The 26,730-nt window shown below is 37.5% G+C and overlaps 1 long non-coding RNA gene across 1 annotated transcript in view; it reads right to left on the bottom strand.

Annotated features, from left to right (window-relative positions):
• Positions 1-26,730, bottom strand: part of LOC132903260 (uncharacterized) — an 87,517-nt gene that overhangs the window by 34,884 nt on the left and 25,903 nt on the right. Inside the window, exon 2 of the long non-coding RNA XR_009657358.1 lies at positions 19,446-19,503. This is a non-coding gene — a long non-coding RNA (uncharacterized LOC132903260). The remainder of the gene's footprint in view (positions 1-19,445; positions 19,504-26,730) is intronic.

Genomic DNA, 26,730 nt, shown 5'->3' with positions numbered 1-26,730 from the left:
GTCAGTATAGAATCGGACCGTTTTATATCTTTGTCGTGAAAGGAGACTAAGGGAAAGGTTTATTTTATTTACCTTAGGATGCTACTTGAAGTTCATGGGCTGTCTCTATTTGATTCTCAATTCATCATTGAACGAGGCTCTGTCTACTCCGTAAGGGATAAGTATTTAAAAGAAATCCTCTACATGAGATAAACAAGAGTTATCAAAGCCGAGATAAGTCGAAAGATGTAAAAATCTTAACAATAGCTTTTAAGAACACGGCTGATACCATTGATGTATAATAATAACTAGCGTATAGAACAGACAAACTAAATTTTTGCACAATATTAAGCTTATTATATACTAGAGGCCGCCCGCGACTTCGTCCGCGTGGAATCATTCCCGCGGGGACTCCGGGATAAAAAGTATTTTAGTGTTAAAACACATGTAACAATATCATAAACCAGGTTTTGCGCGAGGCAAAATTATTATTATTTGCCATTATGGAACTTATTCACATTTATTGTCTTCTACATACATACATATAGTCACGTCTATATCCCTTACGGGGTAGACAGAGCCAATAGTCCCGAAAAGACTGAATGGCCACGTTCAGCTGCTCGGCTTAATGATGGAATTGAGATCCAAATAGTGACAGGTTGCTAGCCCATCGCCTAAAAAAAGAATCACAAGTATGTAAGCCTATCCCTTAGTCGTCTTTTACGACATCCATGGGAAAGAAATGAAGTGGTCCTATTCTTTTTTGTATTGGTGCCGGGAACCACACGGCACTAATTTATTATAATTGTCTTCTCTAGTGAATAATATGCTATTTCAATGCAAAAACAGTACTTATTCGGTGAGCAGGAGTGCTCATAAAATTCAGGGGCGCCACATTTTCTCATTAGTTATTTGTACGAGAAATGTGAAGGAGGGAGATAGGACGGAGTCAAGAATGTGTTGATGCGGTAATAAATAAATGGTTTTGTTGTTAAAACTGCCGTGTGGTTTCCGGCATCAATAGAAAAAAGAATAGGACCCCTGCATCTCTTTTCTATTGGTGTCGTAAAACGGGACTAAGGGATAGTATTGTAAACTTGGGATTTTTTTTATTTATTGTAATGGGACATTTCAATATCACTTAATAATTGTCACATCTTTTGGTTTCACAACATTGGATGACGTCAAATGAATTACTTAAAACTAGGTATGTTTACTGCCGCTTCCAAAACGTCTGTGCAAAAGAAGCGGTAACGATATGCACTGCAGCATTTTATTGAACAACGTCAACTTCACAATTATCCAAACTTAGATAAGAAATGTAGACTAGAGAATAAATTGATTAATTGACATCAACGAATTATTTAAATATTGTCTTTTTTTAGAGATTTATGCGCAAAATATTCTAAATTTTTATTAAGGAACTAAAAAACCATTACAACAATATTACAGGCGATAGGCTAGCAACCTGTCACTATTTGGATCTCAATTCCATCATTAAGCCAAATAGCTGAATGTGGCCATTCGGTCTTTTCGGGACTATTGGCTCTGTCTACCCCGTAAGGGATATAGACGTGACTATATGTATGTATGTTATATAACATATCTGTGTGTTTCCGAGTTCTCACACCGAAATAATATAACACAGTGTCACACATAAATCTACACACGTCTCGGGCCCCGTTCCGTCGGTATCTCGCGCGGATAGCGTTGTTTTCCGTACATGTTATGTTATAATTAGTTTTAACGCGGAATTCCATTTTCGGCTCCGTCGCGTGTGAGATGGGAATATGTATTTTTAAATTTTAATGTAAGCTGCGTATGACATACATATGTAGGAAGTATAGTTATTAAAGTTATTTATTAGAGAAAAGTGGAGAAAATAATCAGTTTAAAATGTCTATATAATTCAACGTATAAATTCAGAACATGTAACAATAAAAATTATTTCTGACATAACTCTAACAAACAACCTCATGGCAACCGTTGCTATGGCGTTTACCAAGATGGTTGCCTATATATACATATATATATATACATACATAAAATCACGCCTCTTTCCCGGAGGGGTAGGCAGAGACTACATCTTTCCACTTGCCACGATCACCGCAAACTGCCTTCGCTTCATCCACATTCATGTATTATTTCTTTTTTATTTATGTACACTGAAGCACGAAGGTGTTTCATATACATACATACATATGGTCACGTCTATATCCCATGTGGTGTAGTCAGAGCCAACAGTCTTGAAAAGACTGATCGGCCACGTTCAGCTATTTGGCTTAATGATAGAAATGTGTTTCATATTTCTATAGAAATCTTTTCCAGTAGACCCTTGAGGGGTGAAATGAAAATTGGACTAGTTAAACGTGTGTTTTAAGTATACTAGCGACACGCCCCGGCTTTGCACGGGTGTAATGCTGATACCTAAATATATATCAGAATGTCTTTGTTTATTAACAGTGCCTATTTTTTTTCTACATACATACATAAAATCACGCCTCTTTCCCGGAGGGGTAGGCAGAGACTACCTCTTTCCACTTGCCACGATCTCTGCATATTTTTTTTTTTTATATATATATTTTTATTATTTATTTTACACAGAATCATAGTGGCGCTCCGCCCCTTGACTTCCAAGCGCAGCGCCGCCGGCCGCCCGGTACTGGCAAAGGATGGACTCTTTCTCATGGATGTCGTAAAAGGCGACTAAGGGATAGGCTTACAAACTTGGGATTCATTTTAAGGCGATGGGCTAGCAACCTGTCAATATTTGAATCTCAATTCTATCGTTAAGCCAGATAACTGAACGTGGCCATTCAATCTTTTCAAGACTGTTGGCTCTGTCTTCCCCGCAAGGGATATAGACGTGACCATATGTATTTATGTATATATATGAAAGAGCCAGGTCGATCAGAAAAGTTAACCATATATCAGAAACTGACCGGGGAACAAACCCGGATCCTTACAAAGTTAAGCATACCACTGTGGTACTGAAAACTTAATTTCCATTGTTTGCCAACAGTTTCCACAAGGAAATACCAACATAGTTATGTTGAAATATTAACAACTATTTAACAGTTTAATCTTCAACAAGATAACTCGAGTTCTCGACGAGTTATAAGATTATTTTATAAAGGAAGATAGTTACAAGGAAATACCAAAGTTAGAAATGAAGGGAAATGCCGTGTGGTTCCCGGCACCAACACAAAAAAGAATAGGACCACTCCATCTCTTTCCCATGGATTTCGTAAAAGGCGACTGAGGGATAGGCTTACAAACACGGGATTCTTTTTTTAGGCGATGGGCTAGCAACCTGTCACTATTTGATTTTAAATTCTATCATTAAGCCAAATAGTTGAGCGTGGCCTATCAGTCTTTTCAAGACTGTTGGCTCTGTCTACCCCGCAAGGGATATAGATGTGACCATATGTAATATGTATGTATTCAATAAATTAGGGACTTTTAGAGCAAAGTGAATAGACGTTATTGTTGGACTAAGAGAAGATTACTAGAATTCACGCAGGTATAACAATTATTTATTTACATACATATAATCACGTCTATATCCCTTGCGGGGTAGACAGAGCCAACAGTATTGAAAAGACTGATAAGGCCACGTTCAGCTGTGTTTATGATTGATAGATTTGTTGTTTAAAAAAAAATGTTTTCAACCAAATAACTGTTATAATTTATTATAAGTATCATAATTTGAATAGTAAAAAGAAGTTGCCGTGTGGTTCCCGCCCCTTTTGAATCTTCGCGTGGATGTCGTAATAAGCCTATCCCTTAGTCGCTTTTTACGACATCCATGGGAAAGAGATGGAGTGGTCCTACTCTTTTTTCTTTTGATGCCGGGAACCACACGGCACATCATTTATTAAAACAAAATCATAATGGCTATCACAAAAATATGTTTTTTCCAAACTGCCAATTATAAATTAATTTAATTCAATTCATATTTGCAATTTGTGTGCATTTAATTTAATTTAATTTAATGCAATTTTTCGTATCACACCAACCATAACATCAGGCGTCAAGTCTAAACATAAAAAAGATCTTTTTCATAAAACTACATAGCTATATCAAAGTTATAATTCATTTGATGGAACACAGCATCGAACCCGCATACCCGGTGCATTCGCGCCGTTCCCGATCTCCAGAAAGTTGCCGCGTGAGTCGAATACAAAGGCGATGCTTCTGACTCAGTTATAAAATACGCGATGACTTGTAACGCACTGGACTAAGCGATAACACTCACTTACTCACTGATCACGTTATCTCAGAAACATACATACATACGGTCATGACTATATCCCTTGCGGGGTAGCCAGAGCCAACAGTCTTGAGAAGACTGAATAGCCACGTTCAGCTGTTTGGCTTAATGATAGTATTGAGATTCAAATAGTGGCAGGTTGCTAGCCCATCGCCTTAAAAATAATGCCAAGTTTATAAGCCTATCCCTTAGTCGCCTTTTACGACATCCATTGGAAAGAGATGGAGTGGTCCTATTCCTTTTTTGTATTGGTGCCGGTAATCGCACGGCACAGAAAAAAGATCTTTTTCATAAAACTACATAGTTATCAAAGTTATAATTCATTTGATGGAACACAGCATCGAACCCGCATACCCGGTGCATTCGCGCCGTTCCCGATCTCCAGAAAGTTGCCGCGTGAGTCGAATACAAAGGCGATGCTTCTAACTCAGTTATAAAATACGCGATGACTTGTAATGCACTGGACTAAGCGATAACACTCGCTTACTCACTGATCACGTTATCTCAGAAACATACATACATATGGTCACGTCTATATCCCTTGCGGGGTAGACAGAGCCAACAGTCTTGAAAATACTGAATGGCCACGTTCAGCTATTTGGTTTAATGATAGAATTGAGATTCAAATAGTGACAGGTTGCTTGCTAGCACATCGCCTTAAAAAGAATGCCAAGTTTATAAGCATATCCCTTAGTCGCCTTTTACGACATTCATGGGAAAGATATGAAGTGGTCCTATTCTTTTTTGTATTGATGCCGGGAACCGCACGGCACAGAAAAAAGATCTTTTTCATAAAACTACATAGCTATATCAAAGTTATAATTCATTTGATGGAACACAGCATCGAACCCGCATACCCGGTGCATTCGCGCCGTTCCCGATCTCCAGAAAGTTGCCGCGTGAGTCGAATACAAAGGCGATGCTTCTAACTCAGTTATAAAATACGCGATGACTTGTAATGCACTGGACTAAGCGATAACACTCGCTTACTCACTGATCACGTTATCTCAGAAACATACATACATATGCTCACGTCTATATCCCTTGCGGGGTAGACAGAGCCAACAGTCTTGAAAAGACTGAATGGCCATGGTTCAGCTATTTGGCTTAATGATAGAATTGAGATTCAAATAGTGACAGGTTGCTAGCACATCGCCTTAAAAAGAATGCCAAGTTTATAAGCCTATCCCTTAGTCGCCTTTTACGACAACCATGGGAAAGATATGAAGTGGTCCTATTCTTTTTTGTATTGATGCCGGGAACCACACGGCACATAAAAAAAATCTTTTTCAAAAACTACATAGCTATATCAAAGTTATAATTCATTTGATGGAACACAGCATCGAACCCGCATACCCGGTGCATTCGCGCCGTTCCCGATCTCCAGAAAGTTGCCGCGTGAGTCGAATACAAAGGCGATGCTTCTAACTCAGTTATAAAATACGCGATGACTTGTAATGCACTGGACTAAGCGATAACACTCACTTACTCACTGATCACGTCATCTCAGAAACATACATACATATGGTCACGTCTATATCCCTTGCGGGGTAGACAGAGCCAACAGTCTTGAAAAGACTAGAATACAATTGAGATTCAAATAGCGACAGGTTGCTAGCCCATCGCCTATAAGAGAATCCCGTGTTTGTAAACCTATCCCTTAGTCGACTTTTACGACAACCATGGGAAAGATATGGAGTGGTCCTATTCTTTTTTTTTGTATCGATGCCGGGAACCACACGGCACACAAAAAAGATCTTTTTCAAAAACTACATAGCTATATCAAAGTTATAATTCATTTGATGGAACACAGCATCGAACCCGCATACCCGGTGCATTCGCGCCGTTCCCGATCTCCAGAAAGTTGCCGCGTGAGTCGAATACAAAGGCGATGCTTCTAACTCAGTTATAAAATACGCGATGACTTGTAATGCACTGGACTAAGCGATAACACTCGCTTACTCACTGATCACGTTATCTCAGAAACATACATACATACGGTCACGTCTATATCCCTTGCGGGGTAGACAGAGCCAACAGTCTTGAAAAGACTAGAATACAATTGAGATTCAAATAGTGACAGGTTGCTAGCCCATCGCCTATAAGAGAATCCCGTGTTTGTAAACCTATCCCTTAGTCGACTTTTACGACAACCATGGGAAAGAGATGGAGTGGTCATATTCTTTTTTGTATTGATGCCGGGAACTGCACGGCACAGAAAAAAGATATTTTTCATAAAACTACATAGCTTTCAAAATTATAATTCATTTGATGGAACACAGCATCGAACCCGCATACCCGGTGCATTCGCGCCGTTCCCGATCTCCAGAAAGTTGCCGCGTGAGTCGAATACAAAGGCGATGCTTCTAACTCAGTTATAAAATACGCGATGACTTGTAATGCACTGGACTGAGCGATAACACTCACTTACTCACTGATCACGTTATCTCAGAAACATACATACATACGGTCACGTCTATATCCCTTGCGGGGTAGACAGAGCCAACAGTCTTGAAAAGACTGAATGGCCATGGTTCAGCTATTTGGCTTAATGATAGAATTGAGATTCAAATAGCGTCAGGTTGCTAACCCATCGCCTAAAAGAACAATCCCAAGTTAATAAGCCTATCCCTTAGTCGTCATATACATTTTGTTAGTTTGTTTGTTTGGCTTCTTGTTTGTTTGTTTGTAAACACTTTATTTCACATAAAAATAAATATAGCTTCTTCGTATGGATTGATACTAAACATAAAGTGTTTGAATTATAATTTATTCAAAAAGAAATTATTTTGCTGGCTTCTTGAAAATTCTTTTTATACAGTCCATAAATTTCTCAATTTTAGATAAAAATTAAATTTATTCATATATAATTTTATTTTCTTGAAATCAAATATTGATAAATATGAAGTAATTTTTATTTTATTGTAACAAATTGACATTATATGTGTTTTCATCATTTTATTAAGAATTAATTAATTGACTTAAGTGACTTACGTATAATTTTATAATAATTTGCATGCTATGCATTCATGGCTGACCAGGAGGAAATATGTTTTGATTTTACACCTTCTGTAAAAAGCAAATAAATATTCTATTCTATTATATTCTATAAAGTTGTCAATGCCGTGTGGTTCCCGGCACCAGTACAAAAAAAGGATAGGACCACTCCATCTCTTTCCCATGGATGTCGTAAAAGTCGACTAAGGGATATGCTTACAAACTTGAGATTCTTTTTTTAGGCGATAGGCTAGCAACTTGTCACTATTCGAATCTCAATTCTATCTTAAAGCCAAATAGCTGAACGTGGCCTATCAGTCCGCTCAGGACTGTTGGCTCTGTCTACCCCGCAAGGGATATAGACGTGATTATATGTATGTTTGTGTATGTAAGTTGTCAGTCCAGTATAAACATGTCGTCACTCATCTATTTCTCGTATTAGTGACGTAGACGCGGTCACGTACTGGGTCGGAACGCGTTGTGAGGTACAAGCAAATGGAAAAGTATTTTGGACACGTATCAATACCTTTAGGGGTAGGCAGAATCAATGTTAAAAATACTTGAAGCCCACTTTAGGCTAAAATATTTTGTTGATGGAATGAAAACTAAACGTGGCCTGTCAGTCATCTAAACTTTGGCTTCGTCTACCCCGCAAGGGATATAGACGTGACTTTATGTATGTATGTATCAATCATCAAGACTTTGGCTTCGTCTATCCCGCAAGGAATATAGACGTCAATATATGTATATGTACAGCGCCTTTGTGCCATCTCTATCTGTTTTATGTTGTTTTGTATGTTTGACTCTTATGGTGCAATAAAGAGTTTTATCTACCTATCTATTTACATAAATAAATAAATACTTATTTTACATACATACATATGGTCACGTCTATATCCCTTGCGGGGTAGACAGAGCAAAAGTCTTGAAAAGACTGAATAGCCACGTTCAGCTATTTGGCTAAACGATAGAATTGAGATTTATTTAATAAAATAAATAAATAAACCACTTGTGTCTCCGACTGTGCTCTATTTACGCGACCCGATGACGTCGGCCGCGCAGCCACTTGCCAGCAAATGGATCAAATCCACACCGGCTTTCAATATGGCCAATACCCGGGCCTACAGGATGTAATAACCTTTCTCTTTCTCACTTATCCGGGTCAAATCGTATCAAACGCCCGTATATGACGCGCAAACTAAAAACTAATCTTATATTTTTTTAATAATCTTGAATTTTGCCGGCAATGGTAATTTTTAATTTTTTATAGGTTACAATTTTGGCGGGATACGACTTTTTGACAGTCATCACGATCAGCTGATCAACCGGCGCCATGTTTTTTTTTTAAGAGTCATGTTCAAAGATGGTCTATTGGCACCGAATCCTACATTTACGGTTAAACCTTAACCTAATCCCTCCGCGGTCCGACCCAGAGACAAGAAGAGAAGAAGCCCCTGACAGATTTTAGTAGAATACTATAAATAATATAACGTCCAAGGAAAAATAAGGTACGTTACATGCGCTTTAATACACGTATTATTTAAAAAAAATTGTTTCATCTCCCTTCTCTCTCTCTCTCTCTTATTCTTAACTAAACCGAATGGATAAAAAGAGAAGGAATATAAGACCTGATGCCTTATTCCTAACAAGGATGTTTGAACATTAATGAATTAATAAGCCTTCTAAAACTCCAAACTTGTGCGTACGTAAAATCACTCCTCTTTCTCGGAAGGGTAGTCAGAGACTACATCTTACTTATTTCGCTTCATCCGAATTCATAACCCCGTTCATGCTAACGATATCAACCCTACAATTCAACCGTGTTTATTCAGGGATTAATTTAATAAAATTCCCGAGTTGCCTCGCAAACTTATTAGCCGTATCATAACCCAAGAAAAGGCAGGTGGGTCTAATTATGCTCGTCCGAATGTAAATGTTTGGTGCTTAATAATTTATAGCGGATTACAAGGCTTACGTTGGAGTACGGTTTGAAACGGGCAAATTTTTGTACAAGGGTACGTGTAATGAGAGCGTCAGCGATGGAACGGTTAAGGTGCCTGAGTTAAAAAGAGATATATAGATTCAAATGTTTCAAATGATTGACGGCCTCTGTGGCGCAGCGGTAGTACGCTTGTCTGTGGAACTGGAGGTCCCGGGTTCGAATCCCGGCCAGGGCATGATGTGAAAAGAACTTTTTCTGATTTGTCTTGGATATTTATCTATATAAGTATTTTTTATAAAATATAGTATCGTTGAGTTAGTATCTCGTAACACAAGTCTCGAACTTACTTCGAGGTTAACTCAATTTGTGTTATTTGTCCCGTATATACATATTTATTATTATTTTTTAAATGTTACCGCGGGCATTTATTTAAGCCAATTAGGACGGTAATAATACAATAGTATTTCTCCATACACCAATCTCTCTCTGACTCTTTTCTGTAAATACATTGATTGTTTATTTGTAAACTCCTTATTTAAAAATAAATGTAACAAATTACAGAACAGTAATTGTATTTAAAATAATATGTACAATGGCGGACTTATTTCGAGTGGGATTTCTTCCAATCAACCAAAATGTAATGGAAAATCTATAATCAAAAAGGTAGCACACAAAATAGCATTACAGATGAGTTATAATAATTTCTTGTGTATTATGGGCCTATCAGTAGCCTGAAATAAATGTCCTTTTTTTTTAATAATCAATTAATTTCTATGGATATTGGACTATCAATTGGCAACACTAATCCTGACCCACCCAATCTAGGATCGAGGTCACAGGCGCACCCCGGGCTCCCCTTCCCTAGGGGTGAGAACGCAACTTTATTTATTTGATGAAATATTCGTATTGACATGATTATTATAGTTTTACACTAGCTTTTACCCGCGGCTTCGCCCGCGTGGCATCCCATGGAAACAGTTTTTTCTCCATATTAGAATGGGATTGGGATAATTTGTTATGAGAGTATACAATTGGTTATTCCGTGTGGTTCCCGGCACCAATACAAAAAAGAATATGACCACTCCATCTCTTTCCTATGGATGTCGTAAAAGGCGATTAAGGGATAGGCTTATAAACTTAAGATTCTTATTTAGGCGATGGGCTAGCAACCTGTCACTATTTTAATCTCAATTCTATCATTAAGCTAAATAGCTGAACGTGGCCATTTAATCTTTTCAAGACTGTTGGCTCTGTCTACGCCGCAAGGGATGTAGACGTGACCATATGTATGTATGTAAACTGAGAATTATTTAAGTACGCTGCTATACACAACATTGTTTGTTCTTCCATTTGGTGCCAAAATAAACAAATTTCGTGGACTGGATACACGCGAACAGGCTACATATAGCTGCCCATGGGAGAAACATGGCTTTTCCAGATGCACTCCCGCAACTTGCAATGTTTGCCCTTGGGCTTTGTTAATGGTTATGGCGAAACTTAGCTTTATGGGAAACTGTACCCTTTTAAATTGAAAAGGCAAATCAGTGGGGATTATTGGAATTCGAGGTATCATTACACTTTCCCCTTTACCTACACCTGTTAAAATAGTGGCGCCAATTATATTTTGCCCTAATTGAATTACCCTAAGCCTAGTTCCATTGCATAGACGGGGAGCATCTAAATTTCGCATCAGCATGATAGGTACACCTACCTTTAAATTTATCTTATGCGATGGAACACCTGAAAGTTCAAGCGAGTTCAAAAACTCAGCTGGATACGAAGTGCTCTGTTCTGGGTCGACGATTGTGTCAATGGACAAATATAGTTTTGATTCACTTTGAATCTCATTTAAAATATTGACATTGACTATGTTCACAGTGTCGTTTGTTGGCGCAAGAATAGCTCTTGCACATAGCCAGGCATCGTCATGTAAATTCTGTTGCAGATCCGGATAAACTTTGGCAATGAGCTCCTCCACATTTTCTACCAAACTGCAGAAATCCTGAGTGAGCGAAATGTAACCTTCACTGTCTGTATGCATGAGTCCATCGCCAATTTTTATTAGATTATCTGCATATTGTCTCGCATCTGCGTCATTATAGAGGTGTACTCTCATATTCGTTGTAAGACTAAATTTTTTAACTGCTGGCCATAATCTGGACGATTTTAGACAGGCTTTGATTTCGTCTGCCGGTGTACCCCTTTGGATCACTGGCAAAGTCTGCCTAAAGTCACCTGCAAGCAAAACTACCATTCCTCCCATAATATCTGTACTGTCTCTCAAATCCTGAAGAGTCCTGTTTAAGGCCTCTACAGCTTTTTTGTTAGCCATCGTGCTTTCATCCCATACCAAAAGCTTACATTGTTTCAGCATTATACCGCGTGAGCTGTTTTTGCTGAAATTGCAGATAGGGGATTCTTCTTGTGCAAGATTTAAAGGCAATTTTAATACAGAATGTGCAGTGCGCCCGCCATTAAGTAATGTGGCGGCGATGCCAGAAGAAGCAACAGCAACAGCAATTTTTTGGTCTTTTCTAATAGACGCTAATAAAAGATTTAATAAAAAGGTTTTTCCAGTGCCTCCTGGAGCATCGAGAAAAAAGAGTGCACCATTTCCTGACTCGATTTGATTGAACACTCGTTGATAAATTTGACTCTGTTCTGGAAGTAGTTGAGGGACTAACTCGTTGACTTGTTGTTGTAATACATTAATATCATAGTTTAATTCCCGAACTATATCGTCGTCTAAGTCATTGTCATATACTCTTTGTGGGCTTACCATTCCAAAATCTTGTAGTTTCTTTCCCGACATTGCTATAACCTTGTTTTCAATTTTGATCAGAGCTTCATTATAAATGTGGTCATTAAAACTTATTTCTGTATGTGTCTGCTGTAATCGTCGTAAAATATCATCTGCCATGTGCTCTTTGTATTTATTCCAAAGATTTTGAGGATTGGAAAGGCCACAACATGATATTAGAGTCGCATATAGTTCTCTGATTTTGTCTGGTGATCGGCATTGTACCGCTTCCTCCATAGTTTCATCCCAATGGTTATCATTCTCTAAAAGACTTAGAGCTTCACATGCTTCTCTGTAAGTACTGCATTCCAGACCATTAACAACTTTCAGATCTTTGTAACTTGTTGGGCCTCTAATATGGTGTAATAACATACGCAAACAAAAGCATTCAAAGTTCGTTACATGGACGGTATAGACACGACCGAGAGCTTCTGACGATTTAATCCCAGGCCAGTTTTCTACAGGCGTTCCTTGAATGCGGCGCTTCCATTCCTTACTTGAGGTTTTCCATGTATAATAACGGGGCACTTCGCAATACATTAATGTTTTAGCAAAATTATCTCTTTGACAAAGTTGGAAAAAGGCAGTTAAAGTAGTTTTAGGGGGTGAAGAAATCCTTTCCTGAAAATTGCTTTCATTGAAGAACACACGCTGTCCGTTTTCTAAATGAACAGCTAGATGAGTAACAGTTGGATATCTTTCATGCAACGGAAAACCAAGAAGTCGCCACGCTGCCTCATTACTACTGACATATCGACCCGCTTGATAGGTTTCCACTTCATTAAGTGGCTGCGATACATCTTCGTTTCGTAAATTGAAAATAGCCTGATCACTACCCTTATTTATGTATTTACAAATGTATTTAATGGCGCGAACAGAGTTACAGGCTTCTACATTTATGTGGGCATTAAATATCTTACACATAATGGGTGAATATGGCACAATCCAACTATTATTGATAATGCGACCTCCAACTGTAGCACTTCTTCCTCCATCTTCGGGTGCTCTACGTCTATACAATGGATAACCCTTTTCATTATGCACTGTTTCCATTAGCAACTCTCGGGGAAAGTTTTTTGTACATCTTCCATTTTTCATGCAAGAGGATGATGGATTGCTTGCTCCACAGGGACCATGAACCATGCTCCTAACTATGGTATCGTACAAATCTTTATCTTGTTCTGGATCTGGAATCTCAGCACTTATTATCTTATCTATTTGATTGGGACGCAATTTTTCTTTCAACCAAATAAGAGCATGTACGTGTGGCAGGCCTCTTTTTTGCCATTCAATGGAATACATATAGCATTGGACGTCTCCAAATATTTTCCCTTTTGTAATAACATTGATCAGCTTTGAGACTTTTAAACGAAACACACGGGCAACTATGTCATGTCGGTCAGCAGGACTTTGTCCGGCCATAATATTATCTTTAATTTCATTCCAAGATGAATTGCAGGTAAAAGTCACGAATAAATCAGGCCTGCCGTAAGTGCGCACATAGACAAAAGCGTCCTGTGTGTATTCATGCAGGTAACGGGGACTATTCACAAAAGTAGATGGAAGGATAACCATTCGGCCTAAATTATTAGGATTGATATTACCATCCGTGCTAATCGCATCTTGAAGATGAATATAGTTTTCAGCTCGTAATTTTTGCTGGTTTAAAGAAATATAACGAAGTCGTTCACTCTCTACTTTGATGTACATGTCAACCAAAAATTGATGAAAAATCTGTCTTGTTCGTAAAAGGAGATTAAAGTCATTATTTCTCAGCATTATGTAGAAAGCGTAAAAGGCCATGCAAGATACTTTTTTATTAGGAACAGGCTGTTTTGTAGCTGGATTAAAGAGAGGAATATCAAAATTATACGTAGACTGTCCTTTGGTAAAAATTAATGGGTACTGCAAAGCATCATAAAATTGATGAGTGTCGGCTACACGTGTGAGTGTCCTATCGCGGGCTCGTAACACGATGTCTCGTGAGGAATACTGATCGCCTCTTACAACGGCAGCTACTTCATTTATTGTCGGTTCATTAAAGCGTCTCTCATGTTGGCCGCGCGGCGTTCGATCAGCATGGATAACTACTTTATAGTCCTCTTGTGGCCATCTTTCTATTGCGGTTTGAAAAGTATTTATGAGCATGTTATGGCTACGTAATACTCTTTGAATTTTTAAAACTATTTCTCTTTTAACTCCCTGAATATACTGACAACGACGGTTTACTTCATTTTCTTCATTTCCCATGAAATATATTTGCAGAAATACGTGCTGTGCATTATCTGTTGGAAAAAGTGAACCAATTCGATGATATATTTGGCCTTGTACTGTAAATGTAGGTGAAAATCCAGGCATTCTTATCTCCTTATCTACACCAAAAGATGTCATTTGGAAACAGGAATTGTACTTTCTGATTATTTTCAAAAATCGCCGCGATTCATCTGTATTACTTAAATAAAGTGTTTTGAGCGGTTCCTCTGGTTCTCCAAGTAGGTCGAGAGACACTTTGCCATTGGAACAACACATCCCTGGAGTTTCATCCTTCCATTTTAAAGCATTACAAAACCGGCATATTTTTTCCATGGATCCAAGAATAAGTGAAGTATGAGTTTTGTAATCAATTGAAGTATCGTATTCAAATCCAGCATTATTAAATACGGACCAATTATGACGCATAAAAGTACGACGACGTTCGGTTTGAATTTCTGAAATACGTTTTCTTCTGGCCTGCGACTGTTCAGGAGTTTCTGTCCCTCTAATGATCACCTGCCGTTGGGCTTGTGCCTCCAAGCGATGTTGCAATTCAAGAGGCGTCTCATTTGCTCTTAAAATAGCTTGACGTTGAGCTTGTTCATCTTGGCGTATCTGCCTTTCATGTGGCGATTCAACAGCTCTCAAAACTCTCTGCCGCTCGGCTTGTTCCTCCAAGCGGAACTGGGTTTGCAGGGAGGATTCTGCTTGTCTCAAAGCTCTCTGACGATCAACTTGGTCCTCCAAGCGATGTTGGCTTTCAAGAGGCGTCTCATTAGCTCTTAAATTATGTTGTCGTGCTGCCTGTTCTTGCCTTCTTATTTCGGCGTGAACCGAGGATTCTTGTGATCGAGCAACTTTTGCTGCCCGGGCTTGCGATGTGCTCCTGGCTAAGTTTGACTTACGTCTGCGAGGCATTTCAATGTGAAAAAGAATTTAAAACTTAAATAATAATTAGTACTAACCTACCTACCTATCTACCGAAAAAATATACAAACTTTAGCAACAGCATATACCACTACCGATACCGAAACAATATCAAGTTTTTTTATTTAATTTAGCAAGCGAAGCGAAGCTTATCTATTTAAAGGGAACAACCACTGAAATGAACGAAACGATCAAAATTATTAATCATCAGTAAGCAAAACCAAATGATATAGTTAACTTGCGCGAGCGGAATCAGTGTCCCTCTTATGATCTGATGAGAAAATATGCATAGCGCGATTAAAAATACACGCAGTCGCCATCTAGTGATTATGTCCCGAACTTATAAAAAAGTTATAAATTCTTAGCAGACGTCTCCAAGTCATAATCTGACATTCAGCCAAATTGTATCTCCATTGATTCAAAACTCACTCCGCGCATTTAGCGCCATCTAGTGATTATGTTGCAAAGTTATAAATTCTTAGCAGACGTCTCCATCTGACATTCTGCCAAATTGTATCTCCATTGATTCAAAATTCACTCTGCGCATTTAGCGCCATCTACGTAAGAGTGCACAGGTTTTTCGCTAATCCCACGGGAACGATTGTTGTTTTCAGAAAAAAAGGTACCCTATGTCCTTCTCCATACTCTGAACTATATATATGCGAAATTTCAAGAAGATTGGTTGTGTACATATTGCGTGAAAAGAAAACAAACAAACAAACAAACAAACTTACTTTCGCATTTATAATATTAGTTAGGATTCATTCATATTTTTTGATGTAGACAATGTGCATTCGTCCACGATTTAGATTTAAGAGATCTATATTTGTAAATTGACGTCCGGTGGCAATGCTGCAGTGTGGTTTGTTCCGCCGCTTCTTCTACACAGGCGCTTTGGAAGCGGTAGTAGTTATAATTAGATTTAAGTGATGTGACGTCAATATGTGATACCTTGTATCCAATTTTGAAAATAAATCTATTTTATTCTATTCTAACAGCATTTACATATATGTACATAAATATGTAAATGCCGGTTAGAATAAAATAAAATAGATTTATTTTCAAAATTGGGAATTACTGAAACAAAGTCCGGGGCAAGAACTAGTTGGCAATTTCCGATACCCTATTTTCTTACAGCTGGATATTCAAAGTATTATCTCTTTAACGAAGTAATGTCGAATATTTACCTAGAACGCCTCTGGGACTTATTAATTCCTTACTAATATTATTATTACTCTCAATTTTGTATAAGTGGCGTGTGGTTCCCGGCACTAATACTAAAAAGAATAGGAAGATTGTTTATAGGTTAACTTTAGTGTATTAAACTCGCAAACTTTTCTAAATGAAATACGTGTGGCGAACATATTGAGGCGGGAATATATTTATGCATTAAGTTTGCGAATATTTTTTATCATAAAAACGCAATATTAACTATACTGTGTTAACATTCACAATTACATTTAGCTTTGGAATAACCTCCCCCGAGATACGAGACCTGCTCTTACACTTAGTTCTTTTAAGTATAACACTAATCTAGACTATAAAAAGAATGTATGACGTGATTATATGTATGTATAACAATACATACATATAATCACGTCATATTCATACATACATTACATACATATAATCACGTCTAAATCCTTTGAGGAGTAGACAGAGCTAACAGACTTGAAATGACTGCAACTTTTTTGCTTCATGATAGAGTTGAGATTCAAATAGTGACAGGTTGCTAGTTCATCCCCCCAAAAAAAAAAGAAATCCCAAATTTATAAGCCATGAGAAAGAGCTGGATTGGTCCTATTATTTTTTTAAATTGGTGCCGGGAACCACACGGCATTCACTTTCCTCTTTTATCTATATATATAAAACTCTTCCGTTACTGAGTGACTGACTGACAGACAACGCACAGTCGAAACTACTGGTCGTAGACAGCTGAAATTTGGAATGTAGATTCCTTGGGATATGTAGGGGAGCACTAAGAAAGGATTTTTGGAAATTCAACCCCCAAGGGAAGGGGAAAAGGGGTAAAAACGTTTCTATGAAAAATCTTATTCCTTGGGTTTATAAACTTGAAACTTGGCATGAACACGTACATAGGCAAGTTAATATGTTTGACATTATAAGTTTTTTCAAACTACCCTCCAATCGTGATTTAGGGGGTGCGATTGGGTGACTGATTTATTAACGCACAGCCGAAACCGCTCGGTATAGGAGTCTGAGATTTTGAACAGAGGTTCCTTTAGTAACATAAGTGAGCACTAAGAAGGGATTTTTGAAATGTCAACCCCCAAGGGGGGGAAACGGGATAACTGAGCCGGGGCTGCGGGAAAGTTCTAACGAGATACCGTGGCCCCGGAACGCAAAGGGCAACTGAAGGAACGAGGTGGGTTTTAGTCAGTAAAAGTCTGACACTCCCTTCCGTTCCACCCAGAGCGGGAGAGGTCATTTGATGACTTCCCATCCTTAAAAAAAAAAACTTTGTATGACAACTTTCAGTCGTCTCTTTAACATACATAATAACATACATAATTATGTACATACATGCATAACATTAATAACATCACGCCTTTAAATCCCTATTTTGTGTTAACACTACCCATACAAACAGCTAAAAGGAAACAAGTGAAGAGACGAAATTTGTCCGCATCCATTTTCACCTAAATTCTTAACGTTAATGAGATTTACTTTTTATTATCAGGTCAACCTAATAGCCTCACATGTACGTATAACTTCGTAAGAATTTTCTTTCAACTCCTAACCATTGAGGAGTTGTACCTTCCATCATCAGCTCATTCACATGGGATGATGACTATCAAACGCAAATACTTAAACAGATCTATGAAATTGTCAAAAACGTAATTGCCTGTAAATTTGAGGTTTGCCCTTGATTTCCCTCTATTTTTTTATATGTTTGTTTGTTTACACATGTAATCGATAAACTCCGAAACTACTGAATCGATTTCAAACATTCACCATTAGAAAGCTACATCATCCCTGAGTAACACAGGCTATATTTAATTCCAGTTGTAACAAGATTTCAGCCTGTGGAAGAAAAAGCCCTGTCGAGATCATTAAAAAACGCTATATATAACCGAATTACACGTGGGCGAAGCCGCGGGCGGAAAGCTAGTATATTTATATTTCTATAGAATTCCAAATTAAATCATTTATATCTCTAAAACATGACAACATAATGACGCTTCTTTTGTGCCTAAATAAAGATTTCCTAACACTGTTTTTCTTATCACTATATCCCATTTCAACCCTTGGAGGTCCAATTTTTCACGACCTGGCCCGTCAAAGGGACGGGCGTCCCGAATTGGATTGGTCGACAAAAGAATGAATTAATTCGATGTTCTTTGTCACCTCTATTGTGTTGAGATAAGGGTGTAAATGTTATATCGTTGTACATACATACATATATACATACATATGGTCACGTCTATATCCCTTGTGGGGTAGACAGTGCCAACAGTCTTTTCAAGACTGAAAGGCCACGCTCGGCTATTTGGCTTAATGATAGAATTGAGATTCAAATAGTGACAGGTTGCTAGCCCATCGCCTAAAAAAAGGAATCTCAAGTTTGCAAGCCTATCCTTTAGTCGCCTTTCACAACATCCACGAGAAAGAGATGGAGTGGTCTTATTGTTTTTTGTACTGGTGCTGGGAACCACACGGCATGTTATATCGTTGTAGATACATATATTCATTAATTATAATGTAAGGCTAATGTTGGCGTAATTTTGCCTTTTACCGATTCAACTTTGCATGTGACTTATCTTACCTTTTTATTGTTCTGTGACTCGTGGGGCGTAAAACATTTGTTATATATATGTATGTGTATTTATGTTATTTTTGTTTGTTTGTGCCGCGATAACAATGAAGCGAATGATTTGGATTCTAAATCTGTATTAATATTATAAAGCTGAAGAGTTTGTTTGTTTGTTTGAACGCGCTAATCTCAGGGACTACTGGTTCGAATTAAAAAATTATTTTTGCGTTAAATAGACCATTTATCGAGGAAGGCTTTACGCTATAAAACATCACGTTGCAACTTTTAGGAGCGTAGAAATAATGGAAAATGTGAAAAAAACAGTAAAAATTGTTCATCCTTGAGGGCTTCCGTGTCAGTGAACTTTAACGGCAAACGAAGTCGCGGGCAAAAGCTAGTTTAAACTAAAATATTAGTATACATTTACACATATTTAGCATACATAATAATAGAGAATGGTTTTTATTACTTAAAAAAAATTATTTTAATAATAACTTACTAGTCACAGATGTTTATAACAGCACGTGAGTATGTCTGTGTCTCGTTTCTCAGTAACACTGAAACAAAAATATAGCCGGTCAGCATTTTTCCTTTCAATTTCTTTTCACTAACTACACAAATTTGTTTCTAACGATAACATAATATTTTTTTCTATTCATACGTACATACATATAATAACGTCTGTATCCCTTGTGGGGTAGACAGAGCCCACAGTCTTAAAAAGACTGATAGGCCACGTCAAGCTGTTTTGCTTAATGATAGAATTGAGATTGATATAGTGACAGGTTGCTGGCTCATCGCCTAAAAGAAGAATCTTAAGTTTCAAAATAGGCTTAATTTTTATTCATAGTTCAATCAAATCGTCACACATAACTTCAAAAACATGACCGAGGTGGGATTCGAAGCTGTTCCTTTCTTCGCATCGCGCATTTTAACCAGCCACTTTACCAATTCGACCATCGACGCTCAGTAACCGTGAATCGAACCCATGATATCGCCGGAACATAACTTTCTCCACCCAACTTTCAAATACCATGTGTACTGTGCCGTGTGGTTCCCGGCACCAGTACAAAAAAGAATAGGACCACTCCATCTCTTTCCTATGGATGTCGTAAACGGCGACTAAGGGATAGGCTTACAAACTTGGAATTCTTTTTTTAGGCGATGGGCTAGCAACCTGTCACTTTTTGAATTTCAATTCTATCATTGAACGAAATAGCTGTTCAGTCTGTTCAAGACTTTTGGCTCTGTCTACCCCACAAGGGATATAGACGTGACCATAATGTATGTATGTATGTAACTTTCAAATACCAAACCGCGGAATCACGATGACACAGTAAACCGTGATAAAAAAGTATTATATTTCAGGCGGACCAATCAATCAATGGCGTACCGTAAAAAAAGACATTTTTTTATTCTGGACACCGCTGACGGATACAAATGATGGTTCCTGGTTAATGAGAGCCGTTTATTTTGCGGCCAAATTAATGGCGCCCAGTACTTATCGGCTTAATTAAACTTGATGGAATTTTAGTTCGACAGTGGTTTGGGATTCAATTTTCAGCGGCGCTTAGAAATGTGTCAAAGGGGACATTGATTTTTAGGGTTCCCTGAGCTTAATTCGTTCAGCAGATCATTTATATAGGTTTATAGAAAGGTGATATAGTCTCTCTCTCTTACGGTGAGGGAAAACATCGCGAGGAAACCTGCACATTCAGGCAACTGGATGTGTAAACATGATCGAACCAATACGGGTTAGGTTTACATAATAAGGTTGCAGAGGTCAGACGGGAGTCGCTTCGTGCAAAAACCTGACTCGCCCAATTCAGGACGATCAAAGGCATACCCCGGGCTCCTCTCCAGAATAATGAGTCAGGCCAAGAGTAATCGAAACTGAAGAGAGCTTGCATGAAGAGAGATGGATAGATAAAACTCTTTATTGCACCATAAGAGTAAAACATACAAAATAGCACAAAACAGACAGAGATGGTACAAAGGCGGACTTATCGCTGATGCAATCTCTTCCAGTCAACCTTTGGGTGGAAGGAAACCAAACAGGACATTGGCGTTGGTGCAGAGGAAGGTAAATAAATGTTTAAACATAATACAATAAACATGAAATACAACAAGAAAGAGGCGTGATTTTATGTCTGTATGTATGTATAATACAAAACACACAACCCTCGTGACAAGAGTGGAAATGTTTTTTTTTTTTAATTTTTCAATATGTATGCCTATGCATTATCTATATAGAGTCTCTATCTATGCCGTGTGGTTCCCGGCACCAATACAAAAAGAATGGGACCATTCCATCTCTTTCCCATGGATGTCGTAAAAGGCGACTTAGGGATAGGCTTACATACTCTGGATTCTTTTTTAGGCGATGGGCTAGCAACCTGTCACTATTTGAATCTCAATTCTATCTTAAAGCCAAATAGCAGAACGTAGCCTATCAGTCTTTACAAGATTGTCGGCTCTGTCTACCCCGCAAGGGATATAGACGTGATTATATGTACGTATGTATGTATTATCTAACCTATGTCACGTGATAATCCAGCTTATTCCTGTTAATCCAGAGATTGTGACGTCACGAGATGCAATCGCCAACCAATCACAGCTATCTCCCGGCCGCATCCCTTAATTTTATCGACAATTGTGATTTAACATGTCTAATTTAGATCCAACATGATATCTGTGTAAATTATATATAGTATATATGATTATGTTGTTTGCAATGTCTAAATTGTCTATGTTCATACATACATATGTATGTATATACAAATTAATAAAATACATACTATCTGTGCCGTGTGGTTCCCGGCACCAATACAAAAAAGAATAGGACCACTCCATCTCTTTCCCATGGATGTCGTAAAAGGCGACTAAGGGACAGGCTTACAAACTTGTGATTCTTTTCTAGGCGATGGGCTAGCAACCTATTGTCGCGCTATTGGCTAGTGTGACTTGTAGCGTAGAGATGTCGCCACAATGGAATTGATAAATTCATAAATTAACAGGTTGCTTATCACCTAAAGAAATCCTCAAGTTTATGCGTCTTATGTCCCGTATATACTTTTATTAAATTTTTTTTTTAAAAAACACAACATTATTTGTGTATAAATTAAGGAGAGTACAAATAGTTAACCGTAAAATTAAATCGGTGTGACTAAATTCCCGGACAATAACAATTAAAAAGCTTTTATTAAATTGTTTTGTCCTAATAGTGAGATGTGGATCTCTCAACGCTTGTAAATTACGCTACATTTCTGTTTCAACTTTTATTCTGTGCCACAACTATTGTTCTTCTCATCAGGAGATTGTGTTAATGGTTGGATCACAATACCCTTAATGTATGATGCCAATTTACAGTTACCCTCGGGGAGCCAGCTATGTTGGATATAATAGCGTGTTTATTTCATACATTTAGCATTTCCAGGCGTCCGAAAAAAGCCAGATACAGTTAGGCTTTTTGATCGCATGTCGGTATCCCTTGCGCGGTAGACAGAGCCAACAGTCTTGAAAAGACAAATAGGCCACGTTCAGCTATTTGGCTTAATGATAGAATTGAGATTCAAATAGTGACAGGTTGCTAGCACATCGCCTAAAAGAATAATCCCAAGTTTATAAGCCTATCCCTTAGTCGCCTTTTACGACATCCATGGGAAAGAGATGGAATGGTCCTATTCTTTTTTGTATTGGTGCCGGGATCCACACGGCACTGTAAAAGTCAATCAAGGGAAATGTCTGTAAACTTGAGATTCGTAGTTATGACGCTGGGCCATCAATTTATCACTATCTGAATTTCAAATACATCATTAATAAACCATTAAACGAGGCTTCGAACCTTGGGTCTATTGGCTATCGATAATTCGTAAAAGATAAAACAAGAGCCGTGTGGTTCCCGGCGCCAATTGAAAAAGAATAGAACTCTTCCATCTCTTCCCATGGATGTCGTAAATGGCGACTAATTAAAAGGCTTATAAACGTGGGATTCTTCTTTTGGGGATGGGCTAGCAACCCGTCACTATTTGAATCTCAATTCCATTAAAAATTTTTTGAGACTTTTGCGACATCCATAGGAAAGAGATGGGGTGGTCCTATTCTTAAGTGTCGAGAACCACACGGTAACCAGTCTTAAAGAAAACCACTTTAGCCAGTAGATTTAATTATAGGAAAGAACAAAGAAATACTAAACTCATTATGAAGAGTATTCCGTTCGGATCCGGATAGTCACTCTTGGACAACAGACACATGATAAGACAATGTCTTATCTAGACAAGACACTATGAGCCTGAAGTATAATGTAGGTACGCTTCTTGTATCTTTGGCGTAATAAAATCTTTATTTTATTATTTATTATTATTATATTTTATATAATAATTTATTATTATATTTATTATTCATTATAACTATGCAAAGTTTAGTCAAAATACATATCATGCTTTTGTCCATTACGTGGTACATAGAGCCCACAGTCTCAAAAGACTGTTGGCTCTATACACCAAAGTTCACTCTTTACAGATAATGACAGGTTGCTTACTCATCATACATACATACATACATATGGTCACGTCTATATCCCTTGCGGGGTAGACAAAGCCAACAGTCTTGAAAAGACTGTAAGGCCACGTTCAGCTTTTTGGCTTAATGATAGAATTGTGATTCAAACAGTGACAGGTTGCTTACCCATCGCCTAAAAAAGAATCCCAAGTTTGTAAGCCTATATCTTAGTCATCATCCATGGGAGAGAGATGGATTCAGTTCCATAGATGTCTCATAAGACATGAGAACATCTTATCGCGTGCAAGTAATTCAGCATTAGTGCCGGTTTAATTTTGAAATAAATTAGTCGTAACTTGCATCAATCTTACCGTGTAATAAATTATCTTGGCAGACAATACATCTAAAGGATTTGTGTTTGAACTAATTGAGGTTCTGTTTCTCATTTTAATGTTATACCTCGTACATGAAACATTTCTTAGTTTCGGATTAAAAGCCTCAGGGTTGGGTTGGTAAAAGGGTTATAATAGACAAATTATTACGCTTTTATCCCTTACGGTATAGACAGAGCCAACTCGGATGGACCGAAATGTTCATTTGGACGGCTTAATGATGGAATCGTGATTCAAATAGTGACGTTCACTATATGAATTATATTAAATATTTCGATTCATACATGTATATATTTATATATGGTAGACAGAAATGGCAATCTTTTTAAATGTTAATGTCACCGTTACCACGTATACTCATCACTAAACTATTTATATGTTAGCAAGTATAAATAGTTTAGTGAAGAAACTTAGATTATAATAGTGACAGGTTGCTTGCCCATCGCCTGAAAGAAGAATCCTAAATTTATTTGCCTTTTACCATCTACAAGGGAAGGGAAGAGGATTTTTATTTAGAGAGAGAACCACACGGCATATTACATACATTATCTATACTAATATTATAAAGCCGAAGAGTTTGTTTATTTGTTTGTTTGAACGCGCTAATCTCAGGAACTACTGGTTCGAATTGAAAAATTCTGATTCTTTTGTGTTGAATAGACCATTTATCGAGGAAGGCTTTAGGCTATATAACATCACGCTGCAACTATAAGGAGCGAAGAAATAATGGACAATGTGAAAAAAACGGGAAAAATTATTCATCCTTTTGGGCTTCAATGATGCCCAAAATAACTGTTCCGAGCGGACGAAGTATAGCACAGCTAGTATTACATATTTACAGCTATTAACTAATACTTATTACTCGTATAATAAATAAAAAGACGAATAAATGGATTTATTATGTATATATGTGTGGATATAGATGTAGGACAAGTAATATGGATAATGATCTAACATCAATCGATGTTCTCATCATAAATCCTATTTTGATCTCAGCTTCAGACAGATAACTATAACGATCTAGATCCAAAGATCTATCGACGCTCATGGATCAACTAGCAAATGTAAAGCTTGTTACACATTAGTGTGTTATGTTTTTGTTATCGTTTCATTGAGCTATAACTAAAATTTAACAAGTAACTGGTATTAAACGTTCGCGTTGCATTATACTATTTACTGGCTGGGCCCTGTCTTCCCCGCAAGGGATATATGTATGTATGACGTGATTATATGTATGTATGTATGTATCTTAGAAAATTTAACTAAGAGTACGTCTCAAGAAATGAGCGACAGGCAACTCACATCAGAAACTGAAGCTCGTTGAAAACTGACAAGTTCTTTAGAGAACACAGTAAAAGGTTTCCCAAAATTCCCACGAGAACGCGGACGGGAACGGGAATCCGCGCGTACACTATTGGAAAAGTTTTAGAGGTCATCTATTTTCAGAATTCTCAAGTTTCCCACCGCATAAAGCACACTAAGCGAGTGAAATAGAAGAGTAGTTACTCGCACATTATTTTCTGATTATGTATAATAATTTACAGAAAAATAGATGATGCTGTGCTTATACATACATATATATAATCACGTCTTTATCCCGTATGGGGTAGGCAGAGCCAACATTTCGCAAACAACATCTCGCGAAAACTGAAAGCCTTAATGGTGGAATTGAGATTCAAATGGCGACAGGTTGCCAGCCCATCGCCTAAAAGAATAATTCCAAGATTATTAGCCTATCCCTTAAGTTGCCTTTTAAGACATCCATGGTGAAGAGATGTTGTGATCGGATGTCGTTAGAGGCGAGTAAGGAGTAAGAAATCATGAACCATGTAGTTAGTTAGTTCAAGAATAAAAAATAATTAATCCGTATTATAAACTAACACCAATACAAAAAACCAAAAAATAATAAAATAGATACAGTCGTGAGAATTATAAACATATGCATAGACTAGACTAAAATAAAACCGTGGGGCACGTCAATTGTCTACAAATTATAGACTTAATGTGCGATAGAAGAATCGTTTAATTCGTCGTTAGGCAGTTGGCCCGCAGACGGTGCGCAAATTACTTACTATTTTGCTGGCTAGCGAGGAATCGTTTCACTGCTCGTTTTTTGTCTTTAATCGACAAAACTTATGATAAAAGTACTACTCGCTCAACATTATGAAACCCTAAAACTCGCTTAATCGAGCTTGCTAACTTGTTTCCACATTCTAGCCCTACTTATCACACGTCCATCGTTGTCGGTTGAACAACTGCCTAATTATAGTGTAACATTACAAAACAAACATTTTAATCAACGATTGTAGACAATTGACGTGCCCCACGGTTTTATTTTAGTCTAGTCTATGCATATGTTTATAATTCTCACGACTGTATCTATTTTATTATTTTTTGGTTTTTAGTACATTTATATTAAACATTGCAATGTATGTTTAACATAAAACCGTTTAACTTAAAAAGTTTTTTTACCTATTTTTATTTGTTTTTGTAACGAATAAACTCAAAAACTACTGGACCGATTTGAATGAAATTTGGCACAGGGATAGACTTAACCTTCAGGAGTAACATAGGCTACATTTTATCCCACTGCTTAGATTTTAATTTTGAATAGTAAATTGTATTCTACTTGTTGAGACCTTTCATTTGATACCCATGTTGATGGGATTGATAAAACCTAAGTTATCCGCCATTTTGTAGAGGCCGCCATCTTGGATTTATAATGATAATGAATAAACATAATTATATTGTCACCAAAATCCAAAGTGTATACAAAATTTCAGATTAATCGGTTGACAGGAAGAGGGTGAAATTTGAATTACTAAATTTGACCCAAGAATAAATAAAACAAACGGGGTGAGCTAAATAAAACCGTTTAAAAAAAGAATAGGA

Source organism: Amyelois transitella, chromosome 23 (assembly GCF_032362555.1).
Source record: "Amyelois transitella isolate CPQ chromosome 23, ilAmyTran1.1, whole genome shotgun sequence".
Lineage (NCBI taxonomy): Eukaryota > Metazoa > Arthropoda > Insecta > Lepidoptera > Pyralidae > Amyelois > Amyelois transitella.
The sequence above is the reverse complement of the archived record's forward strand: the minus strand, read 5'-3'. Positions and strand labels throughout refer to the sequence as shown.